General features: G+C 40.1%; 1 protein-coding gene across 1 annotated transcript in view; it reads left to right on the top strand.

Annotated features, from left to right (window-relative positions):
* The window catches only part of LOC145406106 (cGMP-dependent protein kinase, isozyme 1-like), a 664,176-nt gene that overhangs the window by 30,427 nt on the left and 608,587 nt on the right, over positions 1–25,162 (top strand). The gene's annotated exons all lie outside the window — the stretch shown is intronic.

Raw genomic sequence — 25,162 nt, 5'->3', positions numbered from 1 at the left:
TTGATTCTGGGCTCATCTGTTGGGGTTGGAATGAGACATGATACAAAGACTTATATCCCATAAAAAACAACTTGACGGTGTTCCTGCAAAAAAATTCGTGGTGTGTAATAAAAATCCCACTCGTATGAGGCGAGTCATATCTTCCCAGAGTTGCCCCAAATGTGATAAATCGTATGCCATGGGTCAAGTCAAAATTAATTAAATTAAGGATCGCTCCCGATGCTGATCTTTTGTTTCTGAGAAAATATGTCATAGGTCAAGGTCACATGGCACGGTTATCTGAAATTGTTTTTATCCGATTCAGACTAAACTTTGTGGAAGGGTTCTGGTTAAAAATAAGGATAAAGAAACTCTATGAGAATAATTTATAAAAGGTGAGTCACTGGGATAAGTCAAATGTTAAGATCAACGAGTAAAGTCAACTTTAATGTGCTCTGAACCAAAGTTAGTGGAAGGATTAAGTGTTAGACCAGAATGAAGTACGAGTATTAAGTTTTTTAGAGTAACATCCCAAAGGTTACGGACACAGGGCATAGTAAAATATTCAGCCTTTAGACCTCTTGGTGGGTGCAGATGTTGTGCTCTCTGAGAGCTTCTTCTTGTTACCCATCCCAGCCCCGGAGAGGTTCTGGGAAGGGTATTGTATTCACTCGGTTTGTCTGTCTGTTTGTTTGTCTGTTAACAACTTTACGCGAAAACTACTGGTGCGATTTTTGACTAAAATTACAGGGATGGTGGACGATGACCTTCTGATCACCTGATTAAATTTTGGGCCAAATTGGGCCAAGTCCCAGGGTGTAGGCTCCAAAAGTGTATAAACAAAAATGTAAAATAAAATCTTCATATCGACATGAAACCAACACCTAAAGGTGCATCTTTCAAATCTACATCCTATAACATGCCTCGTCACATCAGGGGGGTTACCCCCCCAGTTAGCGGTAGGGGGGTCACTGTCCGGTGGGTCTGGTTTAAAATTTCAAATTGGCATAAAATCGTCAATTTTCGCCCGATTTACTCAAATTTTTTTATGTGACATCTTTAACTAGATAGGCCTATAACGTTGTGTTTGTACGTTAGCACTAAAATGACTGCCGGGGACAGGTTTGCTGTGCCTTGGCACAGCTTTGTTATTGTTATGATAATAATAATAATAACAATAATAATAATAATAATAATAATAATAATAATAGTGGTGATAATAATAATAAAAATAATAATAATACTAATAATGGTGATAATAATAATAATAATAATAATAATAATAATAATAATAATAATAATAAAAATAATAATAATAATAAATAATAATAATAATAATAATAATAATAATAATAATAATAATAATAATAATAATTATTATTATTATTATTAGTGGTAGGTGGGGGCAATCACCATCCACTCACTCGATGTAGTGCTGCTCTCCGGTGTCTGCTCTTTCCTCTCCTCCATCCATCTTTCCTTCCATCCTCTTCTGTCTTTCTTTCCTTCATTCTTTCCTCATCCTTCTGCCTACGGGTGATTTTACACTCTCTCTTCTGTCTTTCTTTCCTTCATTCTTTCCTCTTCCTTCTGCCTGTGGGCGGCTGTACACTGAGTGACAAGCCAAATTGTTTCCTGTACAGCAGGAAACCATTTACTACGCTGGGTGGTAACCATATAGCCAAATTTTTGGCAGCTGGTGGTTTAGTGGGTAATTATTACGCTCCAGTCGGACTGAGCCGGTGAAGGTTTATATCCAAGGGGTGGTTGGGGTTGATTGCTCATATAATGCCACTCAGGGATGAGTGAGACTGGTCACTCTCATCTTAAATGTCGAGACCAACTGCCTAGCCCCGGGCTCCTACGCTCCTCATGGGGCAATGTAGGATTGGATGATGATGATGATGATGATTACAGCTTGATTATTTTGCGCAGTGTGTGGGTGTACAGAAGACATAGTATGGGGGTAAATGGCACAGCATGGTGGAATAAAGAGGTGAAACTGTGTAAGTGAAGTGAACATATAGTGGCTTGATGGGAAGTAGAGGAATGTTGGGTGTGGAAAGATGTAAAAGTGAGTTATATGCAGGTAAAGGGAGGGACGTGAAAAAACCAGTAAGGATAAGAAAAGAGTAGATGAGTGCGGAAGGTATCTGAGTGTATAATGAAGAGAACTGAAGAAACATTTTTTAGGAATGAGGTCAAGAAAGTAAGACAGGGTGATGAATAGGGCGTTCCATGATCATAGGGTGATATTTTTTTCAAACTGGACTTGGATAAACACACACACATTCAATTGTTTCTGTTTGGAAGGACAAGTAAACATACAAAGTCTCTTTTTATTAGAATGAAAATAAGTCACCCCGCAGACGGTGTCTTGTTTTACACTAATGGCTCACGAAGGCAACTACGAATTCAACCCAAGGAAATGAAGACATTTTCTGACAAAACGAACGAGACTCAATTCTAGGACAATATCCCCCGGAAGACAATATCCCCCCATGCACAATATCCCCCGAGGACAAAATTCCCCTGGACAATACCTACACAGTATGTGTACAATACCTATTGAGTATGTATACATTGATATATATATATATATATATATATATATATATATATATATATATATATATATATATATATTGCCAGATGCCTTAATCCCGTTTGGGGTGGCCACAAACAAATCGCCTCCAAGTCGCCCTGTCCCCCGCCATTTCACTGCCCTGCTCCCAACTCACACCCCCATCTCTCATATACCTCTCCATCCCACCCCTCCATCTCATCCTCGGCCTCCCCCTCCTTCTTCCCCTCTCCACCTCACTCACATACACACTCTTCGTCAGTCTTTCACCCTCCATCCTCTCCACATGGCCAAACCACCTCAGTGTGTTCCTCATAACGCTTCCTATCACATCCACATCCACACCACAACGCTCCTTTATATCCTCATTCGTCAGCCTGTCTCTCCATGTGACTCCACAGGCTCCTCTTAAATAACTCATTTCCACTGCTCTCACTCTTGACTTGTGTCCTTCCAACAACGTCCAAGCTTCACTTGCATACGTTAGAGTTGGTATCACAATACTGTCATGTAGTAACTTTTTCACTTCCATGCTCACTTCCCTGTTTCTTATCACTGCTTTCAAAGAACCAGCAACCTTTCTTCCCTGCTGTACCCTGTCAAGCACTTCACCCTCCAAACCTCCATCCTTACTCATCACATTATATATATATATATATATATATATATATATATATATATATATATATATATATATATATATATATATATATATATATACTATATATCCAGCCAAGGAGAAGCAAGATGATTTTCCACTTCATATTTATTTCAGGTGACTAGTTTCGGGATGCTTATCCCATCTTCAGACCTAAAAGCATTTAAAACACATATTGCAAATTACATAAAGTTTTAAAAAACATTTTAAAATATCCATAAGAATAGCCTCACCACAAACAAATTTACTGTTAAAAACTCTATCAATCTCGTACAGGAGTTAAAGCAGCTTCAATTTCCACATCCTGTGGTCATGGCAAGCTTTGATATTAAAAGTCTATTCACAAATATCCCACTTAAAGAAACTATAGATATTTGCATTGCTGAACTATTTAAAAAGCAGGAAGTAGTCAATAATTTAACAAAGCAGAATTTCAGGTCCCTTTTAGACCTGGCAGTTAACGAATCCATGTTCATATTTAATGACAAATTTTATAAACAGGTTGATGGAGTGGCAATGGGATCCCCACTGGGCCCCACATTAGCTAATGTATTTCTATGTTTTTATGAAAGACAATGGTTATCAGATTGTCCTCTAAGTTTTAAACCAGTTTTTTACCGTAGGTATGTTGATGATTGTTTTTTATTGTTCAAAGAATCTGATCATGTTGTAAAGTTTCTAGACTACCTGAATTCTAAGCATTCTAATATTAAGTTCACTGTTGAAATTGAGAATAATAACTTGCTCTCTTTCTTAGATATTCAGCTAACCAATTATGGTAATTACTTGGGTACTTCCGTTTACAGGAAGGAGTCATTCACTGGTTTGGGTCTGAATTTCTTATCATTTGTACCTAACATATATAAGCTGAATTCAGTAAGGACTTTACTTCATAGATGCTATGCACTTAGTTTGAACTGGACATCTTTTCATGATGAAATTGATTTCCTGAGTAAATTCTTCACCAATAATAATTATCCTACTACGTTGTTTCCTAGGATGGTAAAAGATTTTTTAAACCAGATATTATGTGGTTCTAGGAAGGCAGCAACTGCAGCTAAGGACATACATTATATCAGGTTTCCCTTTTATGGTCATGTCAGTTATAATATTAGGAACCAGCTTTTGAAAATACTCAAAGCGTGTCTATCCTCAAATCTCATTTAGATTTGTATTTGTAAATCCTTTTACTGTAGGTTCATTTTTTCGATGTAAAGATAATATCCCAAAGCCACTGTGCTCAAACATAGTATATTTATATGCTTGTTCTAGCTGTACAGCTAGATATATTGGGAGTTCAATTCGGAACCTCAAAATTCGTGTGTGTGAGCACAGAGGCTTGTCTCATAGAACATCTTTGCCACTGTCTAACCCAACTTCGTCAGAGATTAGGAACCACTGTTTCGATATGGGCCATACTTGTAATATGGATAATTTCAGTATTTTACATAGTAGTAATGACAGAATGGAACTGCGAATTTTGGAGTCTTTGTACATTCACAAACTTAAGCCTTCTTTAAATAACTATGAATCATCAACAAAGTTGTATACCTTAGGATTATAGTGTTTTGTATCGATGAATCAGCCTTTTGATACTTGGTTCATTGATTCTTTACTTGGTTCTTTTGCTTCACACTGGTTTGTTGACGATTCAGAAGCTTCATGACACTTTTCTTTATGAAACACTGTGTTCAGGATTTTCAGTGTTAGCTGCCAACTCACAGAGGTAACACTCTCACTTTTATTACTCGAGTCTGTTATTTAAAAAAATACATTTTTTATAGTAATCAGTCATTGTCACATGCTTTTTTGGTAACTTTTTTGTATTTCTTATGGATATTTTAAAATGTTTTTTAAAACTTTATGTAATTTGCAATATGTGTTTTAAATGCTTTTAGGTCTGAAGATGGGATAAGCATCCCGAAACTAGTCACCTGAAATAAATATGAAGTGGAAAATCATCTTGCTTCTCCTTGGCTGGATATATAGTATAAGATTCCCCACGGGCACCTCAGTTGTTGATATATATATATATATATATATATATATATATATATATATATATATATATATATGTGTGTGTGTGTGTGTGTGTGTGTGTGTGTGTGTGTGTGTGTGTTTGTGTGTGTGTGTGTGTTTGTGTTTGTGTTTGTGTTTGTGTTGTGTGTGTGTGTGTGTGTGTGTGTGTGTGTGTGTGTGTGTGTGTGTGTGTGTGTGTGTGTGTGTATTGATAGATAAATATATTTTCACGTATATATTTATGTATATATACGTACTGTTTATTCATACATATGCATATTTATATACCAAACTCAATCTATCTATACGAGCTGCGATATTATGTAACCAGTCGGAACACGGAGCTAGAGAACAGAAAAATGAGGTAATGTTTGTCCTCTGGGACACTGTGTACAGGGGGATATTATCCAAGGGGATTTTGTCCTCGGAGGAGACTGTGCATGGGCAAATATTGTCCTTTTGGGGGTATTGTCCTGACAACCAAGACTCACACCAGGACACATGGTGATTAGATGTATACACACTTTCTTGGTTAAGGCACCTCCTTCCTGTGGTTGGCGATGATTTGGAGGGCCAGTTGTTTCTCCTCCTCGCTCCTCGTGAGCTTCTCATTTAAAGTCAGTTGCCAGTTTGACTCCACGTTCAGAGCAGTTGTTGACTACTCTGACTGCCATGACCCGGCTGCAATGCTCCTTGATGTCCTTGAGCTCCCTGGGAACTTCCATCTTCACACACTTGAAGAAGTTTTGTGTTTGGATCGTGACGAAATTAGCAGTCTTCAAATCCGTGGGGTCTCACAACGCTTGGGGATCCACCTTCCTTGTTCTCACCTTTCGAGGGGGCGTCTGGTGAAGGTTGAGGACCAACTGAGCTTTTTCATCCTCAGGCACGAGGTTCAAGCGAAAGCCAAAGCCTACGAGATCCTCACTCAGGCACCAGCCATGGTTCTGAAGTTTTTTAAGCGTTGTGCCACCCACTTACCCGTCGACCTGGTGCTTGTAGGTCTGTAGTGTCTTGAGGGGAGCCAGATCATTTGCGGGTGCATCGATTCCAACTGGTGACAAGGACCAAACTCGAAGGTACACCGTGACCAAGAAGACGTTTATCTGCTTCATGGCTCGTTCCTCGTGAGGGGTGAGAGGGAATTGGTCCCGTAACAAGTAAATCTTCAGCAACTAAATCCTCACCCCATCCATCTGGCCCTGCTGTATGCTCTTGGATGGAGGAATCTGCTGTCAGATCCCTTCCTCATTTCAGGGAGTGGATAACCCAGGAAGCAAAGTGCACGTTCGAGGTATTCCCTGTAGTCGTCGCGGTCGTGGCCCTCCTGTAGTTTGGCGATGATGAAGGACGCCAGCTCGTCTCGGTGCTATGAGATCCATTGATCTAAGGGTTGTGGATTGGAACGATCGGCGTAAGCTTCGTACGTTTTGAAAACCTGCTGATTGATGATATCCCAGTGATCCTTGAACCGGCTGGAGAGGGGGATTTCCTGGCCAGAGGAGGAGGAGAACACATAAAAGGCCCCAGCAAAGAGCTCGTGGATGTGGTGGTAGCATGCCATAAAGAGAAGCGGTTTCCCAGTGGCGTTCTGAATGACACTGCAAGCCCTGCTGTGGACACCCGTATTGCTTGAGGTGGTATCAAAGCAGAGGCTGGCCACCCAGTCTTCTGCTTGCGACCACTGGTTCAGGACGTCCAGCACTGCTCTTCCCATCGCCTCCCCCGTCCCAGAACTCAGTTTCGGGATAGTCTTTGACGTTAGCCAGAAAAAGAATAATTTCTCATGTCAAAACATGCATGCTTGTAGGGTGTGATAGCAACAGGCAGTTGTGCTCATATTTAGCCTGAAGTCATTGCTCGTGAAATGGAACTCAGCATGTGTGCATTCACCGAGCAGAAAACTCAAAGTTTTGAAAGACCCTAATGATGAATGGATGAAAGATAAAACGAGCAGAATGTTGCTGGAGAACAGAGAGAAACTAAGCTGACAGAGAAGGCATTTTAAGGATTTACTGAATTTTGAGAATGAAAGTAGCACAAGTACTTGTGACTGTAGAATGGGTGGGGTGACAAAGGAGGCAAGAAGAGTGGAATAAATCAGTACGGTAGAAGTTGTTAAAACAGTGAAGAAAATCAGTATGGGGAATTGATAAAGTGTGCGGCAAATTGTTGAAATGTGTGTGTGTGGGGGGGGGGGAGATAGCGATAAAATGCATATTGGCCTGAGAGGAGAGTAGGATCCCAGAGTACTGGAAATTAGGTATACCAGTTCCCCTATTTTTTTTTTTTTTTTTTAAGGAAGATGAACAGAGGAAGGAAAACAAATAAAAACATCCATACTCCAGATTACAGGCGTCCCTCATTCGTAAAACAAAAGGAGGGCGATGAAAATAGGTTTGATACTCGTAGTAAATATGCATGTACTGTAAAGTGGTATAGACAGTTGGAGGTAAATGTTTATGAGAGTATGCTGGTCTACTCTCTGTGTTAATGAGAATGCTGAAAGTTTCAGCAAAAGGAGATGGTCAAGAACAGGTCTTGAGGGTTGGTGAAACGGGAGCTCCAGCTCTACCAACCACCAGTTTGCCATCTATCTCGGAAGTATCGTCTTCTTCGATTGGTGCTACATGCAAAGGAGTGGGGGAGGGGAAGGAGAGTGCGGCAATCATAAGGGTATTTGTCTTCTCGGTATAATAGGAAAAATACTCGTATGAGATAGGATACTTTTCGACAGAGTAAGGTAAATAACCAAATGATTATTTGGAGAAGAACAAGAGGGTTTTATGAAGGGAAGGGGTTGCAGATATCAGGTAATTGTTCTAATATGTTTAGTGAAGTATGTAGGGGAGGGAAAGAAATTGTTTGTTGCCTATATGGATTTGGAGAAGGCATATGGCCGAGCATATACACAAAGAATGTGGAAGGTTCTGAAAAATAACAATGTAGTTGATGGGAATCTGCTGAATGCTGGCAAAAGTATGTGTGAGAGGCTGGGACTGCATTGTGTGTGTGTGTGTGTGTGTGTGTGTGTGTGTGTGTGTGTGTGTTTAAAGTTTTTTTTTTTGTTGAGAAACCCTGGACATCTCTATTACAATGAAACATTCAAACACTTGTGGAGAGTGAATGCAGTGAGTGTTAAAAAGTTTTACTTAATTGGGGATATGTCATGGCTCCACTGTTCTTCGTTATATATATAAGAGATACAAGGCATTGCAGTGGGTGCTGGAGTGTCCTTAATGAGAAAGAGTACGAGTTGGAATTTTCCTCTGCTGTTGGGTATTATTGATACTGTATTATTAGGTGAAGATGTATGGGGGTTGCAAGGCTTGGTATGTAAAAGAGGAAATTTAAAAATGAATGTAACTAGAAGCAAACATATGGTCTCCGAGAAAAAATAAATAAAAATACAGTCAGGCTAGATGGTGAGGAAATGGAGAATGTGAGTGCATTCAGTTATTTAGTTGGTGTGATGAGTAAGAATGAAATCCAGAGAATGAGATGCATGAAAGGATTGGTTGCTGATACGCTGACAACAGTGATATGAAAATGTGTGTGGAGGTAAAAAAGTCACAGCATTAGAGTATTGTGATCCTTTCTCTAATATACAGAAGTGAAGCTTGGCCAGTTTTTGAAAGGCACTCGTCAAGAGCGGGAGCAGTGGGAAAAGAGTTGAGAGGAGCATGTGGAGTTGCGTGTAGAGGCAGACAAACAAATTAGGAACTGTAGAAGAGGTGTGGCGTTGATGTGGGTGTGACCGAATTCCTTGAGAAATAATCTTCGATGGTCTGGCCACGTGAAAAGGGTGGAGAATGAGAGACTGACTGAAACAGTGTATGTAAGTGAGGTGGAGAGGGAGAGGAAGACCGAAGATGAGGCGTAGGGAAGGAGTGGAAAGATAATTATATGACAGGTTAAAAGTGGAGTGAGATAGGGTAAATGGCTGAGGACAGGGCGACAAAGTGGCAATTTTTTGTGGCCATCCTTTATGGGATTAAAGCGACTGGCAAGACAATTATTATTCTTATGATGATGATAATGACGATGATGATGATGGTTATTATTATTATTATTATTATTATTATTATTATTATTATAGTTAATTGTTATTATTATTATTATTATTATTATTATTATTATTAGTAGTAGTAGTAGTAGTAGTAGTAGTATCATTATTATTATCATTATTACCAATCCTGCGAAACAGGATGATAATATCTTCGGTAAAGCATCCCATGTCGTAGCCCTGTACTCAGGCTGTGTGTGTATGTGTGTGTGTGTGTGTGTGTGTGTGTGTGTGTGTGTGTGTGTTTCAATTTCCCTTAGGCTATTTGATTTAAAAAAAAACAGAGGAAGGGAAAAAAATGAATAAATAATAATAATCCATGCACCAAATTACTGGTGTCCTCCATTCATAAATATCTGTAACAGTTGGATTCGAACAAGCTGTAGGTTGAAGTCTGGGGGGAAACAACTCCGGGAGGCGAGTTCCAGAGTGATGTAGTTCGGGGAATAAAGAATTCTGATAAGAAGAAGTTCTGCAATATGGCTGTGTAACATTCCAATCATGAGCGCTATTAGATGCCCGTGTAGCACGAGGGAAGGCATGGTGAGGTGGCACAATGGATGCAACTTCGTCTGAGCATTTGTAATAAAAATATCTGTAAAATAATGCAAGGGAGGCAACATTCCTTCTTACTTGTAGGGGAGGTAGTTTATTTATAATAGCACAGTTATTAATAATTCCAACAGCTTTGTTCTGAATTTTGTCGTTGTTTTAGTGCAACCTCTCCACATCCATTCCACAAGGGTGAGCAATAATCAAGCTGAGAGCACACATGACTCTTATAAATTATAGCTAACTGCTCGTCAGTGCAGAAGTTACAGATTCTGTGCAATAATCCAAGTTTCTTTGAGGCGGTTTTAACAAGTGATCTGACATGAGAGGTCCAGTTGAGAGCATTGTTAAGAGAGACACCGAGAATTTCAATACTTTTGGAGATGGGAATTTTAGTAGCACTGAAGGTATTATACGAATCTGGCAATATCTGTCTATTAGTATATTGTTTATAAGTAATATACAAATCTGGCAATATCTGTCTACTAGTACTGTATATTGTATATAGTTGGTTTTACTAGCATTAAATGAGACAAGGTTGTTTTGTCCCCATTCATTGATCTTAGATAAGTCTTGATTTATGGAGATGGCTGTACTGAGTTGAGAGTTAGAGAGATTAGACTTTGTAAATGGATGTTTGAGTGTGAATGAACTGTGAAGTGTTGAGTCATCTGCATATGAATGGATGGGAATGTGGGTGACAGATAAGAGATCATTAATATAAATCAGGAACAGGGTTGGTGTCAGAACTGATCCCTGCGGCACACTGGCATTAATTGAGTGGAAACTGAAATATACATCATCCACTTCTACTCTTATTTTTCTGTCGCTGAGATAAGAGAAAGCAGAGGAACAAAAGACATTAGTCCATAGCAAGGGAGTTTGGATAGCAGGGAACGGTGCTACACTCTGTCGAAAGCTTTAGAAATATCAAGCGCTGCTGTATGAGTTTCTCCATGTTTGGTCAATTGATTGATGGATGGTATGAGTCAGGAGACTGAGTATGTCAATGGCGGATGTTTCGTGACGAAAATCATATTGTCTGTCACTAATTAAGTTGTTGGATTCAAGATGTTTAACCGTGTTCTTATTAAAATTTCAAAATCTTAACCAAGAGAAGATGTGACAGCTATTGGTCTGTAATCCGAGGGGTCGGAGGAACTTCCTTTCTTTGTTATTGGGTGGATATTGGCTTCTATCCATGAATTAGCCATGAAGAAGTACATATTCATAGTCTGAATAATTTAGCTAGAACAGAGAAAAATTCTGGGGAACACTTTTTCAAAACAATTGGAGGAATTCCATCTGGGCTTGGAGCTCTCTTGTTACTAAATTGGTTAGGATGGATTTTACGTATCTTGTCTGTATTTTAAGTGGAATAATTTCGGGAGAGTCAAGTTCTAGTACTGGGACGTTCTGGCTGACTTCCTCTATGGTAGAATTTCTGGCAAATATACTGGCAAAGTTATTCGCTTTCCCACGTGGGCAATTTGTAATGTTGCCATCAGAAGAGTTTAGTGAGGAATGGATTATGACTTGTTAAAGTTATTACTGAAAGAATTGAGAGCTGACCAGAATATTCTACTGTCATTAGGGCTGTTAAGTAGTACTGATGCTTGATTCTGGAGAAAGTTTGATTTAACGAGATTTATTACCATGCTTTTGCATGGTTTCTAGCAATTTTAAACTGACAGTGATTCAGACGCTTTTCATTTGAAGGAAAATTCCAATGTAAGTTTATCGGATTCCTGGAAAGCTTTTCCACTATATGCAATTTTCCAAACATGAAATTTTTTTGTGGAGGCAGTCCCCCCTAAACAAATTTAATATTCTCAGAAATAATGAAAGGAACGCAGATATGACTTCTGATGTCATTGTATATATTGTACAATGGACTCTTGTTCGTAACGCGATATTTACTGAGTGTAACCTCCCTGTGATTCTTATGGAGTCAGCCCCCTTCCCCAAAATAAGAGCTATGAAAAATAAGGGAAAGTGAGCAGATGCACTTCATCGAAACTTCTAAAGCAACTTCGTCGGGTTCCTGGAAAGGTCGTCCACTATATCCAAATTTCCAACCATGAATTTTATAGGGGGTTAGTCCTCCTAGTCATATTAAAAATTTTTCTGATATAATGAAAGGATGGCAGATAAGAGTTTGATTTAGTAGTATATGTTTTACAAATGACTCATTATCATAGTACGATATATGAGACGCTTTATCCTCCGAATGGTTCATGGGGGTCAGCCCCCTCTCATGAATAAAAATGACCAGAAATAAGGGAAAGTGAGCCGATGGATTTCGGTGGAACCTCTCAGGTCATTTCGGCTAATTGATTGATAATATCCTTCCCTATATAATATTTTCACAATTATTATTATGGGGTTCAGCTCCCCGCCAAAACTTATGATACAGACTAGGGAAAGAAGGGCAGAGATGCCTTTGGTATCTTAGTACATGTACAATGGGCTTTCTTGCGTAATGTGATATTTGGGGAGCATGACACCTCCAGTGATTCTTGGGGAGTCAACCCCCTCGTTAAAATAAAAACGATAAAAAAAAAATGAGAATATACCTGCATGAAACTTCCCAGGTGAGTTCGTTTGGTTACTGGGAAAGTTTTTCATTATGAAATTTTTTCTAACTATGATTCTTCGGGGGGTCAGCACTCCTGTGGACACTAAAAACTTTAAGAATTTGTGAAATGACTGCAGATGTGACTTTGATATCTGAGTGCATATTGTACAATGGACTTTCAACAGTAATGCGATATTTGAGGAATATGACCCTCCCATTGATTCTTGGGGGTTCAGCACTCCCCTTCCCCCCGAAAAAAATTAAAACGATGATAAACAAAGTGAGCACATGGATTTTAACGATATCAGCATACATATCACAGGATTGGGTATGCACTTTCTATGTATTCTCAGAATGCATTGAAGAAACTGCATATCCATATAGTAGTATCGCTGCTTGTCGTAAAAGGCGACTAAAAGGGTTGGCGGAGGGTTAGTGCCCCTCCCCGGAAAACAACTAACTAAAAAAACAAACAAGAAGCCTCGGACAAGGACTGACCAAACGATGACGACCCAGGACCGGACAAAGGACGTGGTAATGGCTACGTGGAATGTAAGAGGAGCGAATGATGAGGTGAAAGAGAGAGAGATTGTCCAGGTGCTTGAGGGTGCAAAAGTGGATGTATGTGGAATGACTGAAACAAAATGGAGAGGAGAAAGTGTGAGAGAATGGGAGTATGGATGGGGTATATGTGCAGGAGTAGGTGAGAATGAGAGGGCAAAGGAAGGAGTATGTATAGTTGTGAGTAAAAGATGGAAGAAGAGCATAAGACAGTATGGATCAGTTGGGTCAAGGATAGTGTGGGTAAAGTTGAAAGTTGGAATACAAATGTGGGCAGTTGTGTGTGTGTATGAACCAACGCAAGATCGTGCTAGCAGAATGAGAGAAGAGTTTTGGACAAATGTGGAAGTGTGCATGGAAAAGTTTGGAAGGAATGAGAGAGTGTTTTTGATCGGTGATATGAATGGTAAAGTAGGGAATGTGAAGGTGGATGGAATAGTTGGTGAGTGGGGTGTGCCTGCTGCGATAGATGAGAATGGCAGTGCATTAGTGGACATTTGTGCTGGGAGGGGGTTGGTGATAGCCAATACCCTCTTCAGGCATAAAATGATCCACAGGTATACATGGCGAGTGATGAGAAGGGTGGGTGGTGAACTGAATGAAAGGAAGGCAATGATTGATTATGTGTGTGTGGATGAAAGGATGCGAAGATGTGTAATGGATGCAAGAGCTTATAGAGGTTGGGGGAATGGACTTTCTGACCACTACTTGGTGGTGGCCAGAATTAGGATACAAGTAAGAAGGAGGAATAGAAGAAGGGAAAAACGAGAGGAAGGAGTAGTTGCAAGGAGAGTGGAAAGGTTACAAGAGGATGAGAAAAAGGCAGAGTATAAGAGAGAAGTGGAGGAACGATTGGGGAAATATGAATTGGAGCAGATGGGGGACATGGAAGGTGTGTGCAGGATATTTACAGAAGAAAAATGTGCAGCATGTGATGTGGTGTGTGGGAGGAAGAGAAGGCAGAGGGGGTTGCAAGGAACAGCGTGGTGGACTGAAGAGGTGAGACAGGCTGTGGCACAAAAGAAGAAAGCATACGATGAATGGATGAGAAATAGGGGCATGGAAGAAGTTGAGAGGCGGAAGAGAGAGTTATATGTAGAAAGAAAGAGGTGAAAAGATTAGTAAGAGAGAGTAAGAAGAGAGTGGATGAGGAATTTGGAAGGAATTTGAGTGTAAAGTGGAGGGACTGTAAGAAGATGTTCTGGAAAGAGGTGAAGAGAGTAAGACAGGATGGAAGTGAGGTTAGCAGGGAAGTGAAAGATAAAAATGGTAGATTACTAGTGGAGAAGGGAGAAAAAGTGAGCAGATGGAGAGAACACTTTAAGGAATTGTTGAACATACAGGATGGAAGTAATGCGAGTATAAGTGGCTGGGGAATCACTGGGAGAAGGAGGGAGGTGAGAAGACAGGAAGAAATCAGTAGGATAGAAGTTGTGGAAGCAATGAAGAAAGTTAAATTGGGGAAAGACCCAGGAATTGATGGAGCGTGTGGTGAAATGCTGAAGCATGGGGGAGAGATAGTAGTAGAATGGATGCGGAAGATGTGCAGATTGGCCTGAGAGGAAGGTAGAGTCCCGGAGGATTGGAAGTCAGGTATAATTATTCCCTTGTACAAAGGAAAAGGAAAAAAAGATGTGTGTGGTAATCATAGGGGCATTTGTCTTCTTAGTATAATAGGAAAAGTGTATGGTAGGATACTTATTGACAGAGTTAGAGAAAGAACAGAGGAATTAGTTGGAGAAGAACAGGGAGGCTTTAGGAAGGGAAGAGGTTGTGTAGATCAGATATTCATTCTTAGATCTCTAGTGGAAAAGTTTCTAGAGAAGGGAAAGAAGTTGTATGCGGCTTTCATGGATTTGGAGAAAGCATATGACAGGGTGGATAGACAAGGATTGTGGCAAGTATTAAGAATATATGGAGTAGATGGAAAGTTGTTGAATGCTGTGAAGAGTATGTATGATGGTGCTAAGGCTGCAGTGCGTGTGGATGGTGAACTAAGTGAATTTTTCTCTTTGGAGGTTGGGTCGAAACAGGGATGTGTCATGTTTCCATGGTTGTTCAATCTGTTCATGGATGGGGTAATAAAATAGGTACAAGGTAGGGTAGTGGATGTTGGAGTGGCCCTGGTGAGAGAGGATAGTGTTTGGAAACTCCCTGCACTGATGTTTGCAGATGATACTGTGTTGTTGAGTGAAGACGAAGGGGAGCTGCAAGGCTTGGTGGATGAGTTTGGGAGAGTGTGCAAGAAACGGAATCTAAAGGTGAATGTAGAGAAGAGTAAAGTGATGGTCTTTGAGAGAGGTGAAGTCAGTAAATGTACAGCGAGGTTGGATGGTGAGGAATTGGAAAATGTGAGTACGTTTAAGTACTTGGGTAGTGTGATGAGTAAGGATGGAGGTTTGGAGGGTGAAGTGCTTGAAAGGGTACAGCAGAGAAGAAAGGTTGCTGGTTCTTTGAAAGCAGTGATAAGAAACAGGGAAGTGAGCATGGAAGTGAAAAAGTTACTACATGACAGTATTGTGATACCAACTCTAACGTATGGAAGTGAAGCTTGGACATTGTTGGAAGGACACAAGTTAAGAGTGAGAGCAGTGGAAATGAGTTATTTAAGAGGAGCCTGTGGAGTCACATGGAGAGATAGGCTGACGAATGAGGATATAAAGGAGTATTGTGGTGTGGATGTGGATGTCATAGGAAGTATTATGAGGAACACACTGAGGTGGTTTGGCCATGTGGAGAGGATGGAGGGTGAAAGACTGACGATAAGAGTGTATGTGAGTGAGGTGGAGGGGGGAAGAGGGAGGAGGAGGCCGAGGATTTGATGGAGGGATGGGGTGGAGAGGTATATGAGAGAGGGGGATGTGAGTTGGGAGCAGGGCAGTGAAATGGCGGGGGACAGGGCGACTTGGAGGCGATTTGTTTGTGGCCACCCCAAACGGGATTGAGGCGTCTGGCAATAGATAGATAGATAATATTAGTATTTTATTATTGTTATTATTTTTGTTGTTGTTCGAAGGAGCTAGGGCTACGGTGCGAGTGGATGGTGAGCTGAGTGAGTTCTTTGATCTCAATGTGGGACTGAAACAGGGTTGTGTGATGTCTCCATGGCTGTTTAATATATACATGGATGGGGTTGTAAAGGAGGTGCAGGGTAGGGCAGTGGATGTGGGGGTGGTTCTAATGAATGAGGGTGAGATTTGGAAGATTCCAGTGTTGCTGTTTGATGATGATACAGTATTGTTGAGTGAAGATGAATGGGAGTTGCAAGGTTTGGTGAATGAATTTGGGACAGTGTGTAGGAGGAGGAAGCTGAAAGTTAATGTAAACAAAAGTAAAGTTATGGTGTTTGAGAGGAATGAAGTCACAGAGTGTGCAGTGAGGTTGGATGGTGAGGATCTGGAGAATGTGAGTGCATTCAAGTACTTGGGTAGTGTGATGAGTAAGGATGGAACTTTGGGGGATGAAGTGCGTGAAAGGGTACAGCAGGGAAGAAAGGTTGTTGGTACACTGAAAGCAGTGATGAGAAATAGGAAGGTGAGTATGGAATTTAAGAAGTCACTGCATGATGATATTGTGATCCCTACCCTGATGTATGGAAGCGAGGCATGGACCTTCCAAGAGGGGAACAAGTCAAGAGTGAGAGCAGTGGAAATGAGTTACTTGAGAGGAGCATGTGGAGTGACGTGGAGAGACAGGTTAACGAATGAAGAAGTGAAGGAACGTTGTAGGGTGGATGTGGATGTGGTTGAGAAGATTAGGAGAAATACACTGAGGTGGTTTGGACATGTGAAGAGAATGGAGAATCAAAGACTGACTAAGAGGGTGTATGTAGGTGAGGTGGAGGGAGGGAGAGGGAGCGGTAGACCGAGGATGAGGTGGAGGGATGGAGTAGAGAGGTATATGAGGGAGGGGGGGGTGAGTTGGGGGGAGGGTAGTCAAATGGTGGGTGACAGAGCGACTTGGAGGCGTTTTGTCTGCGGCCACCCTTTGCGGGATTAGGGCGTCGGGGTATACTGTAGATAGATAGATTATTATTATTATTATTATTATTATTATTATTACTATATACTTAGGCTGCTTCCCCCAAGGAAAGGGAGGTAGCCGAGACATGACGACACACTCCTCATTTACTCATCCATTCAAACATATTCATTCGCATCTTAGCCCCAAAGGGGAGAACAGACAGATCCTCACCGCACCACACCGCACAAGGGTCAACTGTGCAATGCAATCAGTGACATCCGCAGCAGGGCCCAACAGCAGAACTGATTTACCCCTTCCACATCATAACGGACCCATCCCCTTACCCGCACCTGACCTGACTAGCTGATCAGACCAAATGTGGGAGAATATCCCCTCAGGGCTGCGTCATCACTTATTCATTCACAATTTCTCTCCATTTATTTCTGTCACGCACAGCCACTCTTCCTTGCTCAACAGACATCCCTCTCGCATCCAGCGCTCTCTGCACACTGTCCATCCATCCTATTCATGGTCTTCCTCTCAGCCTTACACCTCTCACATCAGATCTAGTTATCTTTTTCACCAATCGCTCATTATCCATTCTCTCCATATGCCCAAACCATCGCAACACCCTCTGCTCAACTCTATCAGCCATCTCCCGAACAACTCCAGTTCTCCTTCGCACTTCATCATTTCGCACTCGATCCATACGCGTCACTCCACACATACTCCTCAGACACCTCATCTCCATTACATTCAAACTTTTCCTCTCTGCTACACCCATATTCCATGTTTCAGCCCCATATAACGCAGTCGGTACCACAACACCCTCATACAGTCTTTTCTTTACATCCATTCTAAGCGAACGACATCTAAACCGTTTTTTCATTCCCCCCAGCACCTTTCCTACTTCATTTATTCTAAACTTCACTTCTGCATCTATTCTTCCATCCACAGCAACATGTGACCCTAGATATTTAAAACACACTACCTCCTCAAGCAACTCGCCATTCAAAACTACATTCATATCCCTATCATCTACCAACCTCGTACACTTCATCACTTTACTCTTATTCTCATTTACTTTCAATTTCCTCCTTTCACACACCCTTCCATACTCCTCTACCAACTGTCTCAATCTCTCCTCTGAATCAGCCACCAGTGCAGTATCATCTGCAAATTATTATTATTATTATTTGTGTTATTATTATTATTATTATTATTATTATTTTTATTATTATTATTATTTTTATTATTATTATCATTATTATTATTATTATCATTATTATTATTATTATTATTATTACTATTATTATTATTATGATTATGATTATTATGATTATTATTATCATTATTATTATTATCACCATCATCATCATTAGTATTATTATTATTAATAATATTGTTATTATTATTGTTATTATCATTAGTAGTAGTAGTAGTAGTAGTGGTAGTAGTTGTAGTAGTTGTGGTAATAGTAGTAGTAGTAGTAGTAGTAGTAGTAGTAGTTGTTGTTGTTGTTGTTGTTGTTGTTGTAGCAGTAGCAGTAGTAGAAGCAGCAGCAGTAGAAGCAGTTGTAGTAATAGTAGTAATGGCAGCAGCAGCAGCAGCTTGTAGTATTAATATGTGCCTAGGAAGGTGCCGTTACATGAGATCGGGCTAGCTTACATATCTCTTGTTTTGTTGTGCAAGTCGAAAGTTTAACCTATTTACCAATAACACTCGTCTTCAGTGAGGTCACCACCCCTCCCTACTCCCTCCACCCATCACCTTAGCATTTCTGGAACTCCATTTCCTCTGCCTACGCTACACCTAACACACAGCCCTTCTTCACAGGGTGTACTGTATCTTCCTTGTTCAACCACCATTTCAGCTCATTATACAGCCATTGAGTAATCAGTTTCTCAGTAACTATTCAGCCACTTGAACTGCGACTTTGCACATGGCATGAGAACCAGATTCCCCATACATAATAGCTTGCCTAATTTATAACCAGTACGAAGCACTAGGGAGTATTGCATAACTCGGCGCACGTGTGTGTGTGTGTGTGTGTGTGTGTGTGTGTGTGTGTGTGTGTGTGTGTGTGTGTGTGTGTGTGTGTGTGTGTGTGTGTGTTGTGTTGTGTGTGTGTGTGTGTGTGTGTGTGTGTGTGTGTGTGTGTGTGTGTGTGTGTGTGTATGTGTGTGTGTGTGTGTGTGTGTGTTATTAAGTGGACAGTAAAATTCAAATTTTGATGAGATTAAATCCATACTTAGCAAAATGACTGATGGTTATCCAAGGGGTCACAGGTGTAGGGTACAGGGGAAGATCAACTTAAACCATTTTGGTCCAATTTGGGCCAAACTAGGATGAATGGTTAAAGTTCTGGCAAGAATAAGATAATTCGATTTTGAGAATACCAGCCAAAGGTTTAGGTAACAGGACAAAGTTCAATACTGGGCCCTTACTGAACTACAGGGCGCCGGTGTTGCGCTCTCTACAATCTCCTGTCTATTACTGGTGGACAGCTTTTCGGCAATGCTAGACTTTTTTTTTTTTTTTTTTGTCAGTAATTTTTATCTCCACAAACACTGTGCAATGGAGAACAAAGTGTTGCATCCTTTGCCTGGACGTTGCATCGGTCATAATTAGAGGCCAGTTTAATTGCTTGAATGGTAAGACTGCATGCGCTTCCTGTTCACACCTACTCTGGCGCAGACAAGGTAGTTCATTGTATCACATTTCGAGACTCCATTAACTTTCAAGAGGGATGTCTCTTTGGGGTAAGCTGGGTTGAAATCCAGACACGGTATTGTCCTCTAATATCACTGGAATTCTTGATCATCACTACTAGTAAGATGCATCAAAGTATATCTGAATAACATTATAGAGTTACAGTTATAGACCTACTTATAAATGGTGGTACATTACCCAAGGTACTTTATGTCAGACAACACAATTCTGAAACAGAACCAAAAACAATAGTACACATCCAATGAGATTCTTGTGGAACTAACTACATCTTCCAAGATTTTCGCCATAACAGGGTGGTCTAGGGAAACTAAGACTGTAATGGTGGTGCTAGAGGGAGAGGGTTGGTGGTTAGAAAATGAAAGTGGTAATGGTGGGGCAGGAAGGAGGGATGGAAATGATGGAGGGAAGTGGTAGTCGTGATGGAGAGTAAGAGATAATGATCGTGGAGGGGACTGGTGGTGGTGGTGACAGAGGGGAATGATGGTGGTCGTGGTGGTGGTGATGGAAAAGGGGAATGATGATGGTCGTAGTGGTGGAGGGTAGTAGTGAAGGTAGTGTTAGTGGTGGTGATTGTGACTGGATGGGGAGTGGTAGTGACGGTGGTTGAGGTAAAGTAATACTGGTGGTGTCTGAGGGCGAGTGGTAATGTAATAGAGACTGTGTTGGTGATGGTAGTGGTTGTAGTTTTGGTGATGGTGGTGATGTTGTTGGGTGAGTGGTAGTAAAGGCAGTGGTGAAGGTGGCTGTGGTACTGGTGATTTTGGTGGTCTTGATGGAGGGATGGACGGGTAATTGTGATGGTAGTGGAAAAAATATTATATTGGTAGTGGAGGGAAAGTGGTGGTGGAGGGAAATGATGGTCTTGGTGAAGAGGGGGAGTGATGGTGTTGGAGGGGAGTGATGGTGGAGATGGAGGGATGGTGGTGGAGTGGTGAAAAAGTAGTGATGTTGGTGGTGGTGGTGATGAATGGGTGATTGTGATGGTGGACAGGGAGTGATGATCGCAGCAGAAGTATGAGTAATGGTGCCTCTTAAAACTTTGCTCACTCTTATAACATAAACAGCCCCTCCGAATTAGGCAATAAGCTAAGGCTATAGATATAATCATTAAAAAAAAAATAAAAGTTGTCACATTTGTAGTCCTGTATTTGAAGTCATAAACCTGGATGTGATCAAGGCAAAAGGATCCAGAATAATTGAAATAGATGAAAGTTTACCTGAATTGACGTGAACCAGAAGATCCCTGAATGGACTTAAAAGTGTCTGAATAGAATCGAATAATTTGTACCGAATGACTCTGAACCGAACTGACTGGGTCTGAACGGATGGCAAGGACCTGAAGAAGTTTAAGTGGCCTAAATGGGCTTTGTTGGACCTAAATGGTCTCAATTGCATGAAAATAGCTACAAACTGACTTGAATGGCCCTCAGATGACTTGAACTGACTATACTAGTACGACTAGTACGGAGTCGTTGTGTAAGGTCTCAATGAATTATGAACCTTAAATGCCATTGAGGAACTTACTTCAACCTGAGTTGACCTACCTGGCCTTGAACAAATCAAATCGAGTCTGAATCGATGAAGGGATTGATGGAGTGAATTTTGGCTTGAATGTATTTTAGGTGGTTTCCATGGACCTTAAGCGGAAAGAACACTAGTGAATTGACCTAACTGTCTTAAACATTGCTGAACTACACTGACATATATTGATTTGACTGGTCTAGACTGGATGGGAAGGGTTCACATGGTCCATTAGCGCGGTTTGAAAGAACACATTGACCTGAATGGGTCTAACGTACTGTGGCGTAAGTGCCTTGAATTGACCTGGAATGCCTTGAAATTACTTGAGCAAACTTAAGTGAACATGGAACAAATTTTGAGCTAAAACGACTAAAATGAACTTGAGATAACTTGATGTATCTGAACATAAGATACAATACGGAACAAAATCTAACAAATGGGTTAGAGCTGCTCTGGCTGGGATGAAATGGGTGTGAAGGGCCTGGATTAATCTTCAGTGACCTAAACTGATCAGTGTATTTCTTTTCAAATGAAATACCCAGGAAAATAATGGCCTGTTTAGACTTGTGAAAGTTGTGCTAGCTGTTTGGTTTGCAGACCGACTGCTATGCTGGTATGACGTAGGCACGCTATGCACGATTGAGCTAGTTCCTGCTACTGCCACTGTGGTTATTTTGTGCTTTATATTGCTGAAAATTATTTTTCCATTTGTTATCATATTTATCTCACCTTCTCACCTAATTCGTTTCATCTTCTCCAATACAGGTGAGGGTCGTGATGAGGAGAAGGCGATATGGTGAGTACAGATGGGGCTGGGTAGGCGAATGGGCGGTGGTGGGGACGAAAGGGGTGGAATTTGTGGTGGGATGGAATGATGGTGGTGGGGAGTGAAAGTGCAGAGGATGATGGTGGGGACTGAGGGACTGAGGCGTTGGAATATCACGGGAGAAGCGGATGTTGGTGATGGTTTAGGTAAGGAAGTTGTGAGGGAGTAGTGGTTAGAATTAGCAGTGGTCGTGTTGATGGTGGTTGAAGGGGGAAGAGGTTGTGGTTGGAATGTGATTTAGGGGATGCAGGGGAAAACTGTCTTTTCATCGTGCTTTTATTTGCTTCTTTAAATACTGCATTTGACTTGAGGGATTATTAGCAGCACTCTGACCAAGAACATTACCCTACGTCTTTCGAGACCCCCTTGAGTTAGAGCCTCAGCCAGAAAGATTGATGGCTCTTCGGGGTTGAGGAGGAGGATGGCACGCATGAAAATGGCAAGACCAATTTATCCCCCATCACTCCCAAGCTCTTCTTGAGTCAGAACCCAAACCAGAAATGGTGGTAGTGGCCTTTTGACAATGAGGATGAGGAGCGCACGAAGGAGGTCGCCCATGCCACCTCATCCCCCACCTATGCTGAGACCTTACGCTATAGACCCAGCTGGGAAAGTTGGTGGCTCATCAAGGGAGGAGCCAAGTTCTCTTGCGTAATGCTGCCTTACAGTGGTGTGTAGGCTTGAGTGCTGCTTCAACTAAATGGGGCCTTGCTAGAAAGGTCCATTTGGAACAGTCAGAATTAAAGCACTCCCCCAGCTACTGGGGGGCAAAACAGCCAAACCAGGTACAGTTCCAAGCCTGGATAAATCTGGAGGATTGGCGTTCAGCTGAAATAAAAAACGGCACAAACCAAAACCGAGGTGTATGGCGAAGTTTGGTCAAACAAAAACGGGAAAAGATGAAAGATAAAGTTGGAGGTATGGTTTGGTAAAGAATAGGAAGGGAAAGAGGAGACCGGGAGACAGATATACATTTTTCATATTGTTCACATGCTGAAAATGCTCAATGCACATGTTTTCAAGTATAAGAACACCATCAAGAAAACACACAGGGAGAACAGTTCATCATTGTTCAGGTGTTTTGTATATAATTCCATGCAAGAACTGTAATAAATTTTATACAGTGCAATCTAGAAAAGACTTGTAAACCAGGGTCTCAGCATAAGTATAAAGAAAGGATAGCTCAACAGAGTGGTGGTTTATTCCAACACAAAGCATTCTATGACCACCACATTGTTTGGGGAAGTTCTAAAACACTATCATGATAAAAAAAAACACTTTGAAGAAAGAAATGGAATTGTCTCATGCATAATTCTGGCACATATAAGCGCTAGAAAGCATACAGAGAGCGCATACCTCCTCCAGTGCATTGCCATTAAAAAAGGATCCGGATCCAGATCAGTGGAGATATTGTGTGGAATGCAGACGATATTGTTACGGATCCGTAGAGATACTGTGTGCAATGCATAGGATCCAGATCCACTCCCAAATTTAATCCATTGTACCTTGACCCATGGCCAACTCTTCCAAAAAAATTTATTGAAATTCATGGAGAACTTTTGAAGATATTGTGTGTGTGGGATATATGGGATCCGGATCCGGATCCCTACCAAAATTTAATTAATTTTTCTTGACTCATGGCCCACCCTTCCACAAAATTTATTTGAAATTCATTGAGAACGTTTGGGGATACTGTGTGGGACACATAGGATCCGGATCCGGATCCACCCCAAAATTTAATCAATTCTTTATTGGCCCATGGCCCAAATTTCCACATAATTTCATAGAAACCCATTGAGAACTTTTGGAGATATCGTATGGACAAACAAACAGACAAACATAGGGGTATAAATAACCTCCTCCAACTTCGATGGCGGAGGTAATAATAGAAACTCGAGCTATTGCCATTTTAAATGAGATAAATTGTTAAAAGAATCAATTGTAAAGCAGTACCCCCAGACTAACATTCTTTGAACAGGCTTGCCAAGGTTTAAGATGCAAGTTTGGTTGAGGTAAGGTGAGGTGAGTTGTGGTGATGGTATTATGGTAGGGCAAGTCAGGTTCCCCTATTTTCTGTGTCCATCGCTGCTGCAGGTGTGTTTAGACCTCTACCCTCATGTATCTATGTCAGCCTGTCTGAAGATGTACCATATATATATATATATATATATATATATATATATATATATATATATATATATATAGATCTATATATATATAGATATATATATTTATACGTACATATATATATACACATATATACGTACATATATATATATATATATATATATATATATATATATATATATATATATATATATATATATATATATATATATATATATATATACATATATATATATATATATATATATATATATATATATATACATATATATATATATATATATATATATATATATATATATATATATATATATATATATATATATATATATATATATATATATATATATATATATATATATATATATATATATATATATATATATATATATATATATATATATATATATATATACGTACATATACAGTATATATACATATATATACATACATATATATATATATATATATATATATATATATATATATATATATGTATATATATATATATATATATATATATATATATATATATATATATATATATATATATACTGTACATATACAGTATATATACATATATATACATATATATATATATATATACATATATATATATATATATATATATATATATATATATATATATATATATATATATATATATATATATCATATTCAAATCCTGCTGGGGCAAGGAACAGTTTAAGGATTTGAATTTCGTAAATATCAGACTTTACTGATCTACCAGATGACCCGCCGACATGTCGTAAAAATACCCCCGCTAATACCAATACACCAGTCCTGTATGAAACAGCCCTAGCATGTATTCAGTATGGACGGTGGGTGTTAGCGCCGAAGTGGTGACATGTCGAGGTGTACGGAACGGAAGAGGACTACTGGGCCTTTGAAAGCAGGCTGTGAAGCCTATGCCCAGAGTCGGTCACATAAAAAAAAAAAAACATATATATATATATATATATATATATATATAT

The sequence above is a fragment of the Coenobita brevimanus genome, chromosome 69 (genome assembly GCF_032717465.1).
Source record: "Coenobita brevimanus isolate Jiangsu-jjx chromosome 69, ASM3271746v2, whole genome shotgun sequence".
Lineage (NCBI taxonomy): Eukaryota > Metazoa > Arthropoda > Malacostraca > Decapoda > Coenobitidae > Coenobita > Coenobita brevimanus.
This window is presented reverse-complemented; position numbering and strand designations above follow the sequence as displayed.